The sequence below is a fragment of the Cryptomeria japonica genome, chromosome 7, assembly GCF_030272615.1.
Source record: "Cryptomeria japonica chromosome 7, Sugi_1.0, whole genome shotgun sequence".
In the NCBI taxonomy this organism is placed as follows: domain Eukaryota; kingdom Viridiplantae; phylum Streptophyta; class Pinopsida; order Cupressales; family Cupressaceae; genus Cryptomeria; species Cryptomeria japonica.
The window spans coordinates 194,981,219-194,992,512 of record NC_081411.1 but is presented as its reverse complement, the minus strand read 5'-3'; positions in this window follow the sequence as shown (position 1 = coordinate 194,992,512).

The window sequence follows — 11,294 nt, the reverse complement described above, 5'->3', positions numbered from 1 at the left end:
AAATATGAACTGTACTAGAAATGAGGCTCTCCCAGTGCTCGGAAATCCATGCATGAAGTTCCGGAAGGCTGGGCGAAAAACCACTAAATCTACAAATGAGACCATGAGCAGAAAAAATAGAAGCACCATGATCAATCTCGGCCACAATATCCTCCTCCAGAGAAAGGGCAATGGAACTACATACAGGAAAGGCTTAGAAACCAAAGCAACCTTCTTCAAGGCCCTAGCATAAGGATGACAACCCCTACGAGGTGGAGCAGGCAAACCACCTCTAACCACACACATTGGGGCATAGGGAGAAGAATTGGAAGAAGTCCCCTTCAAAATGGGGGCAACTGCAACATCTATGTCCAAACCCAAATTCCCAACACCCCCCTCAATAGCCAATGACCTAGAGATGCCATAGACCGCAAAGGAAGGAGTACGAGCAGATGACATAGGGTTTGAAACACCCACCAGGCAGGAAGTGACTGCATCATTTGAAACACACACCGGGTGAGAAGCGACCGCATCATTTGAAACACACACCGGGTGGGAAGCGACTGCAACCATTGAGCCTTGACTAGTTACAATGTTAGAAATTGATGAATGTTTCTAGAAGTTGTTACATTTAAGATGAATGTTGCAAATATTTTCACTAAGACATTAGCAAAGGATACATTTGAGTTTCTTCAAGAGAATCTTGGGGTTATTTCCCCTCCTTCTAGCTAGGTGCATTATGTATATGCATCTTTCCATGAGGAGATTTCATGCCTATTTCTTTTCATGGACTGATGTTGTGGATGCTCTCACAAGGAGAAGTGATGTATGTAGTGTTGCTGAGGCCTTTGTCCTTGATGGAAAAGGTGGATAGAGAAAATTTTGGTCTTTGGGGAGAGAGAGAAGTTTTTGATCCCTGGGGAGAGATAGAGAAGTTCTCAGTTTCGGGGAGAGACAGAGATAGAGTAGTATAGTTTTGCAGATTTGTAGTTTTGGTTGTAGGTTGAGTCTAGTCGAGTGTTGTCAAGTGTTGCCATAAATGATAAAGGGGGATATTATTAAAAGTATGTGTTGTTATGGTTGTCATTGATGTCAAACTTGTTGTTTCAGATTGGTGTCAGTCCAAAATATCTGCGGTGTAGAGATATCTTGCTATGTTGCTAATGTAGTTGTTCTATTGGTTGTTCCAGAAGTGTTTAGGTCCAGAAAGTGTTGATAGTGTTGTTTGTTATTGTTATCTTATTTGGATATACTTTTGGTATCATGGATATGATAGTTCCATGGTTCAAAAATATTATTTTGTTCTCCAGGTGTCGTGGCATTATTTATAGCTGGTTGTGATATTCTATGTTAGACCTATCCTTAGGTCCAGATATGAGTTGTGGAAGATTATTTGACGTGTTATGGGGTCTCACCATAGCATATGGAGATCCATATTAGAGTTATTTGTATTGGAGGATATGTTTTGACCATTAATTTCTTATATAGATGTGTAGTGTGTTGATATGTTGTTTGTTATATTTCGGTGATTGCAGATTTATGCATTGATATTTGGAAGATGTGTTTTGGTCCCCTCTTTCTCTTGGAGTGGATAAATGTGTGTGATTTTGGTCCAGAAGGTTTATTTTAGTTTAGATTAACTTGGTTCAAGCTTTGATGATCTATCTTGTATATAAGTGGATGAATGTGATTGAGTTGAGTGAGTGATGAGGTGTAGATGTGTGATGTAATGATAATCAGTGAGGTTCGATGAAGAGAAGAAAATAAGAGTTGTGTTCGAATGATATACATGTTGTGCTAAGATTGTGACAAAGATATGATACAGTGTTGGCAGTTGAGGATGGAGTTGTGCGTGCTGATGTTGGTCACTTGATGCAGAGTTCAAGGACAACTTCATGATCAGAAGATCCTTCTTTTCATTTCATTTTTGTATCTTTCCCTGTTGCACTTAGCTTCAGGTTTGCAAGTCCTCTTTTGTATCTTGCCCCAAGAGCAGTTAGCCTTGGTTTGCAAGTCTGGAGCAGTGAGATTTTTTCATTGTAATTTGATATACACAGTGGATATATTTTTGTGTTGGCATTTCATAAGGATATTGAGAAGGTTGTTGATGATTATGGATATAACTGATTAAAGATGTTTTACTATCTTGATATTATTATTTTGTCATTGATGTCAAGAAATTGATTTTCTAATTCAGTATGATGTTGCCATATCTTGAGAAGTATGATATGAAGATTATAAAGATGTCGGTAAAAGACATAGGAAAGAATATGATGTATAAGGGGATGAATAATATATTCAATGGGCAACTACTACCGAGTCAGACAAAGATGAGATCATGATGTTTTAGATTGTTTTAACATCATACATATGTTGTAAATTGTAAAGGTTAATACTATACTATGTTATCAAGCAAAGAACCTAGTCGGTAAACCCTAAGGAACCTAGTCGGTAAACCCTAAGGTTATCGCTATCGGTTAATAAAGGCGGAATGTCTACCGAGTGAAGTTTAGTATTCACTGAGTTGTTACTGAGTTGTAACCGAGCTATAACAGAATGCATTAAATGTTTACGTGCAGTATTTAATGAAGGAAGCTGATGAGCTGGAGTGGATTAAATGATTGGTAATCCGTGGAAGAAGTTTGTTAACGAATCTAAGGCAATGAAAAGTCGACATGAAGATCTACAGCTCAGATTGAACCGCAATACCCTGACCCAAGTTCCAAGACTAGTATGCAAGTTCCAAGGTGGGGTAAAACATTTTTAGATCAAAAGATGCATTGAACCTGGACAAGATTGAAGATCTGATGGCTATGATTGATCATGGGAAATGTGATCAAGGAGATTAAGCGGTTACCTAATTGTTTATAAATAGGAAACTGTTGATAAACAATGTATGTGGGCAAGTGTATGCACATGGATGCTACATAGTGATTACCGAGCACAGAAGCTTGAAGACCTGTTAGAGTAACAGAGTATAGAAGCCTAGCAGATAGACAAGATTAGTTCTATGTCTAGATTGTATTGAACAAATAGGAATCTGCTTTAGCATTTTAGATGTGAAGTTGCAGATAGATTTTTATTACTATTATTTTGTGAAAGTGATAGAAAATCTCTTAACTGAGTGGACTTAACAGTCTTATATGTAGACCCTCTAGCAAGGTGACATTCTGATTGAGTGTTTGAAATCCTTTAACAAGGTCACTTCTAACAAAGTGAAGATCCTAATAGATCTGAGGGAAATCCCTTAACCGGGTCATATCTAGCAATGTGTTTGTAATCTTTAACAGGATTTGGTTTTAACCGAGCATACTCTAGAAGAGGATATTTCTTAGTGGGTTTGAAATCCCACAATGGTTTTTCCCTATTTGGGTTTCCATGTTAAATCTGGTGTTATGAGGTTTATATTGTTCATATGCTTTTGAGTTTGCATGTTTAACAGTTTTGGTTATATTACTGATATATATGTTACCGAGGTTGAATCTGATGTTTTTATGGATGATTAAGTTTGTATGATTCACCCCCCCTCTCATCTTGTTGGCTATTGGATCTATACTTATATTAAATATCAGAACTATCAGCAGAGTTCAAGAACAACTTCATGATCAGGAGATCCTTCTTTTCATTTCCTTTTTGTATCTTTCCTTGTTGCACTTAGCTTCAGGTTTACAAGTCCTCTTTTGTATCTTGCCCCAAGAGCAGTTAGCCTTGGTTTGCAAGTCTGGAGTAGTGAGCTTTTTTCATTGTAATTTGATATACACAGTGGATATATTTTTGTGGCGGGTGCTCACCGTGGTTTTTCCCTATTTGGTTTTTTCACATAGAAAATATTGGTGTTCATGTGTTCGATGTGTGTGGTTGTTTAATTATTTTTGTGCTACATTAATTTTTGTTTTAGACCGATTCACCCCCCCTCTCAGTCTTGCCTTGGGTTCAACACATAATAGGTTCAACTTAAATTTTATTTATAAGGGATATGATGAGTGTGCAACTTATTGTCACATGTTATTTAAATGATACCACTTATGATAAGCTATTGAATTTAACACTCCAAATCATGACATTCATTACTGGAATATCCATGGTTTTTATGATATTTGCAAAAAGAAGGATTGCCTTGATTTTGTTTGCAATTCTGTTGGGATTGTGTTATCATTGATGTCAATTGATATAGAAGGACAATCGGTATGGGAGTATTGTTGACATAAAGTCATTGATGTCAACTAAGTGTTGCATGTCACCGGTAAAGAAGAAGAATGTCATTCAAAGGAATGACCATTGGAGTTACAGTTGAGTCACCGGTACACAGGTTAGTGTCTGACTTGTGTGGAAGATATGGACATGAGATCGGTATGATATAACAACTAGTACACGATGACATCTGTGAGTGGGCAAGATATTGAGTTATTGTTTGTGATGAAGAGGCAAAATGTTGCCCAAATCACATCAACATAGGAGGAGAAGTATGTACAGGTCATCGATATGCTGTGTGAATGCAAAACAACAAGACTCCCGCCAGATGAAGATGCAGTCACCATGTGAAGAGATGACTGATAGTGAGTGTGCCCCAAATTGGATCACATGTACCTGTTTGATGGTATGCTGCACAGATAGGGAAGCCACATGAGTACATTGCAGGTTGCAGATGACAAGGATCCACTACCACCGATATGTGGATCTTATCTCCTATTATGCATAGTGTGCATCATATTTCTATGAGGTAAGGAAGGAGAGGTAAAGGTAGATGTTTGAAGGCTGACACCAGATCTACCAATGAATCAAAGGAATGCCTGAAGTGCATGAAATTGGGGATATGCACTAGACTGACAAAGAAGGAATGTTGAGTTGCCTGAACAAATGAAGAGTGATGGTTTTGTCACCTTGACAAACTGACTGAGATGATGTTCGGTCTGATGGTGAAGAAGGCAATGTGGAGCAGCTGCAGAGAGAGTATGCGACCGGTATGTAGATGCCTTAGTTGGTATTAATCAAAGGTTGATGACAAGGTGTCATCAGGATGGCTACCGGTGAGGATGAGAACCGATAAGGAAGCAAAGAGTCTAAGTGATATGCTTCTATCTGATGAGAAGGAGCATGCTATGGATAGACATGTCTGGCGACCGGTTAAGGTGTTCCATCGATAGATTAACAAAGTACAGACATGAAGGGTAGTGTGAGATACCGACAAGGTTAGTGAACTGACATAAAGGAAGGACATGTTGAGTGTTTGGTTGGTGATCCTATCTAAATCAACAAAGAGAACCAAGCTAAGGTGGATGTCGACAAAGATGCCATGTGGAGTCAAGGTGGCAGACATGCATACAATGGTAGATGAAGTGTACACCGACGAAATTGTTATAGAGTTGGTTGACATTAATTGTAGACCCCCTAAATCATGGGAGGTGTTGCAGAGGTGTGTGGCTCGAGGAAGGTTGAACTGAGATGATCGATGCAAAGTGTCTAGGTGCAGGATGAGGTTGGTGATTGATCTCGTGTCTCACCGACTGACTGTCTATGTTTGCTAAACATAGCAAACGTGTATTGGAAGGAACATTGATAGAAGTGATGTGAAGATAGCTATCTTGGAGCTTAGATAGAATGAGATTCGATTAGATTCAATATTCCTCGTGATCAGTGGAAGAAACCCTAAGGCACCAAGTTTGAATGTTGCTTTTGGTGGGAATGTTTGATTATAAATATGGAGGCTGAAGATAAAAGTTTATGATGCCTTAAAGAGGATTTTGCCAAGTGATGCACAAGGCTGAATAGAGAAGTAGATGAAGTGTGATATCTATAGAGGAGCATAGAGGTTAAGCAACAGGGAGACAACCGGTAATACGTTTTGGCGAAGGTTCAACCGGTGTGGTTAAAGCAACCAATAAGCTGCTGAGAGAGAGAGTGTTGCTGCATGTGAGAAGAAATCAGTCAAGTATTGAATGAGTATCAGAAGAGAGATTGAGTGTCTGAGAGATTAGGGTTGAAGAGTTCAACCAACAACAATGAGGTAACCGGTGGTGACCAAACTAACAGTGAGGAGTTGTAGAAGAGTGCAGAGTAGGCAAGCAGAGAACTGATAGAAGATAGTATCGGTGGAGAGCAGTAGAGCAATTGAGAGAAGAGGCAACAAGAAGAGAGAACCAACGAAGAGAACCGATAGTGAATTGGATAGAAGATCCAATAGAGAGATTTGAAGAAGAGTTACAAAATCTATTTGTAACAAGGCTATTAACTTGAAAATGATTATGTTTTGTATTCACCGAGTTGAAGCTCGGTGCAGGGGTTGTAGCTCCTTGGGTTGGTGCCCTAAATTAGGGGTTGGTGCTCCTTGGGTTGGTGCCCTAAACATTGTAATCAAAGATTCATTGTGAGGCTAGATTGGAGCAATAGTCTCCAACAAGATTTCTCACCGAGGTTTTTCCCATCTTGGGTTTTCCTCATATATGCTGGCGTTATGTGATGTCTTCTTTGTGTGTGATTGAATTTGTGTTGGTCTCCCCTCTAATCAATAAGTTTTCTTTGAGTTAGATCTGATAACCGATGTACTCGCATAGGACAGTTAAAGGGAAAAGTTTGAGAACCACTGATTCACCCCCCTCTCAATGGTACATTGTGTCTACAAATTATTCCTTTAGTTTTTCAAAGGGAGAGTAATCAAGTTATCTGTAAGGAGCTTAAACAAAATAATAACTTGTTGTGATGAGAATTTGGGAGAAGAAGACATAGGTGCATTAGACAATAGGGGAGGAAAAATTGACAAAGGAGGAGGTTGAAAACCTAAACCCACTTTGGAAAAGTTTGATGTAGATTTATCATTATCCTTCTTTCTTTGTTGTATAGATCCTAAACCATGTCCATTGTATCCATGTTTAGAAAGGATTTCAAAACCAACTCCATATTGTTTTTCCAAATCAAGTGTAGGAGTTTTAGTGGATGTTGAAATGTTGGGAGGAGTGGGTTGGCTATCATTTTTAATTGATTTGAAGTCTAAAGATCCCTAATCATCGTCAAGATATGCATTAGTAGAAGAAGAAAAGGTTGGGATGGTTTTAGAAGAAGGTTGAACAAATGAAACATTAGGGCCCTTCGAGGCTTCAACTTTAAATTTGGGGATTTTATATTCTACACAAAAGTGGGGTGCAAAGTCTAAAAGACCTCAATTATCTTCTAAGAAAGGATTATCAATAGGAGATTGTGTTGTAGAAGGAATCATAGTATTAAGAGAAAATCTACTCTATCACTTCTTACACATGAATGCATGGATTTTAATAGCCTTCTAGGTTGTACATTTTGTTATTATAAATAAAGTTGAGATTATGATGAAGAATTGAAGGGACTGCTTGCATAGCATGAAGCCATAGTTTACCTAGAATAAGGTTGTACACGAAGTACCAAACATGACATGGATAATTATGGGTAGAATCACCTCACATATTTTAATGGACAATGCAATTGTATCTAATGACTACTCACCAACATTATCAAAGCCACAAATATAAAGATAATTTGGTTTAATAAGGGTAGTATCTAATTTGGTCCTATATAATACGTCAATGCTATAAATATTAAGACCCAAGCCTTTATTGACTAAGGTGCAATTATTGCAACACCATTGATAATCACAACAATCATGAGGGGATTGATAGGTCAATGATGAACCATGACTGACAAACATGGATACCAGTAAAGCAGAGTGCAACCGGTAACATCCGGTATAGCTCAATCAGTCATGAACTGGTCACTCAATAAGCTTTCCTCTTAGCTCAATACTACAATATCATTATATTCCTATGCATAAACCAGTAAACTTGACCATCAGATCTTCACAACAATGAGTTCAATATGTTTTATAGACAGGCATAAAACATAGAATCTTCATGTGCTTAACAGGTAAAACAAATCATCACAAGACATAAGCATTTCTCATGACACACATATTTTTCACGTGGAAACCCAACTGGGAAAAACCATGGTGGGGATGAATACCCACAAGCTGCTTTTTGAACTCTTAAGAAGTCCGCTCTATTAGGAGCCTTGTTCGATTAAGGACATTACAATAGGTTTTGGTAGGAACCGATCCTGTTAAGGATCGCCCGGTTAAGGGTTAAACCCGGTAGGGTCACCTTTTTAGAGGATTTCAAGAACTCAATAGCTGAAAGGATCTCCTAAGCTTCTCTAGCTTCTTAGAACTCATTAGCCTCGAGTTACCCGATTAAGGGATTTGAAACAAGCCGGTTAAGACCACCCGATTTAAGGGATTTTGAATCAAGCCAGTTAAGGCTACCCTGTTAGGGGATTTTACAACTATTGAAGTGGTTAGAGATCAACAGGTATTACAATGATCTGTTAACAACACTTAATGCTAATGCAGATCCATTTAGGCTCCTCTTTTCCTTCTGCACATTCACTTTGCAGGTATCTCTTCTCTCCTTTGGTCTGGCAAGAATCATGTATCACTTTCCTTAGATACACACTCACAACTTTTGCCAACAACCTCAGAAAGAAACCCAACATCGACCTTATAGGAAACATATAGGTCGGTAGCAAAAACCCTAAACCCTAAACCTATTAGGTTAAGCAATTCAAACAGTTCGATCCTGACCGTTGAATCATGCTGCATTAAATACAACAATCTTGAATCAATCTCAAGACATTCTCCATCGTCCATAAACCACCGTTTTTATTGCGGCTAATAACCCATCACGCGTTATCACCATTTGGCAGAATTCACACATTCCTGAGGTAGATAGGAATAGTCATCTTCATGCAAGATCCTTCACGCACATAGAGCTTATGTGGCAACACGATTTGTCCTTCATCATACTGCTAACTCATCACACAAAGATCACCGATTGAGTCACACAGACTTGAGGTACTCCAACTGGAAACCTCGAAGTGGAAGCTACCTACCAACCGGTAGTCATACAATGCTTCCATTTGCCGGTTCCCATAACTACATGCCGGTTCACCTTGAACAAATATGCCGCTTCACTTTGGCATATAAACCGGTTCATACATATGCCGGTTCCTCTCTCTTCACTTATCACATGTGCCGATTCACACTATGTCCCATATTAACATCAATGACAACATACAATATCATTATGTCTTCATGCTGGTTTACATAATGCCATGCCGGTTCACATAATGCCAACAGGGATCACATTGATTTTGAACTTCCAAGGAAGGTAACTCATCTTGGGAACATATAATTTTGGTCCTTGTTTCATTCATACAATCAAGAATAGATGCTACATTATTTGGTCTAGTAGAATGTGTGACAAGTATCCTCTATAAGGCTTCTCAAAGCATCCCATGTTATGTAGGTGAAGTTTGAACCAAATCCCAAAGGGATATATTTACTAGAGTGGCACAAAGTTGCTCAACAAGATCATACTCCTTACCAACATGTTGTGAAAGATGAGGGGTTAGAGGAAGAAAAGGTGGAGAAGTGGGAAGATTGTTGGAATCTTGCTTGTTGTTTCAAGTGTTATATGTGTGAGTTACTACAAGATAATCGGGTTTTTGATTCACCCTACCTTAGAAATAATTACTAGTTTATTTTGAGGTTGAGGGATATCTCGATGAAGGTGGACAATAATTTTAGGCTTCACACACAAATAGGAATATGGATAGCATTGACTTGATTAGGTTATTTATCAACTAAATCTTCATTTTTAGGAGAGACAAAGAGCATTGGAATCATTATTAGTGATATCTTTCTCTTTCACCAAAACCTCTTCATGTATAGGATCAATTTTTGGAGAGGAACACATATGATTCATAAATACTTCATGTCTGGAAGGTATTTCATCAAAGTGACTAGAAGGTAAAATGCCATGAATGGAGGTCTTAATGGTATAATCCTCTTTCTCCAAGGTATCCTCATGAGTAAGAAAAACTTTAGGAGGACACATATAACTCATTAATGCTTCATCTCTAGAGGAAAGGTCATTGAAATTAATAGAAGGTGAGGTACCACTAGGACAATTATCCATGATATCATCCTCTTTCACCAAATTATCTTCATGTGGGAGGTATATTTTAGGAGAGGGATCAACATTATTCCTCAAAAATTCATCCTTAGGAGAGAGAATTTTGAAATAATTATTCATAGTCTCTTCTTGTATAAAGATATCCTCATGAGCATTACCAATTTGGGAGAGGAACACACATTATTCTTCAATGCTTCATCCTTAGAAGACAAAGGATTGATAAAACTTCTAATGCAATCATCCTCTTGTGTCAAAATATTCTTATGGATAGGATGATATTTAGGATAGGGATAGAGTGATACAAGAGAAGCTAGGCTTGTTAGAAATATATGTTTGTTTGTCATTGATGTCAAACATGGTGATCCAAATTGGTATGGATATAGGAAGTGTTTGCAAATTGGAGGGATTGATTATGTGTTGCATTGATGTTTTGTCATTGATGGCAACACTAACTGTTTTGGTTGTTTATCTGTTTTTAGTGGGTTTTGACATAGCGGTTGGATTATGATATTGATCTAGTATGCTCTAGTATACTTCGATTTGTGGAATTGGTTTGGATATGTCATTCATGCTATTCAGATGTGTATCACGATCAATTGGTTCGAGATTTGATGACTTAGGAGCTATCATTTGATCTAGTAATCCTTTTGGTCACCGGTAAGGGTTTTACTGACACAGCTTTGTTGAAGATCTTTTGATGCACTTGATAAGTGGTGTTGGTGTAGATTCTAGATGGATTTCGGGATACTGTTGGTTATCTTGTTCATGTTCCTATTGATAAGTGGTGTTCCATTTTAGACCGAACCTAATGCTATCTTATTCTGCTAGGTTATGGACCGATTTATGTAATGTGTTGGTGGATGATCTTGATGCGTTTCCGGTTGGATCTATTGATTGGACTATGTTGTTTCGATCTTAGGCCGATGTGGTTGATCATTGGATTGCGAGTTTATGTTATGAATTTATTGTATTATCTTTTAGGTGTTCGGCCTAATTTTTTATGTCCCGGGTTGGTAAAAATATGATGTAAGATCTCTTTGTAGATCATGGGTTTTTGGGATATAGGATTATCTGTGTGCGAATAAGGTTGTGATCACATGCAGAGGTTTTGGTCGATCATAGGTGGTCGAATTGGGTTGGTGAAATAGGTTTAAGACCTCCGATACTGAGCTTAACCAGAACTATATTTAGGCATAGGAGATGCTATTCTTGCAGTTCACTCTTATTTCCGGATTGTACTCTAGATTTATTTTGTAGTCAGTGAGGCTCCTTTTGTGATGAGCAGTGCGCTCTAGGCTATCGACCTTCTTGCATGTGCATGCC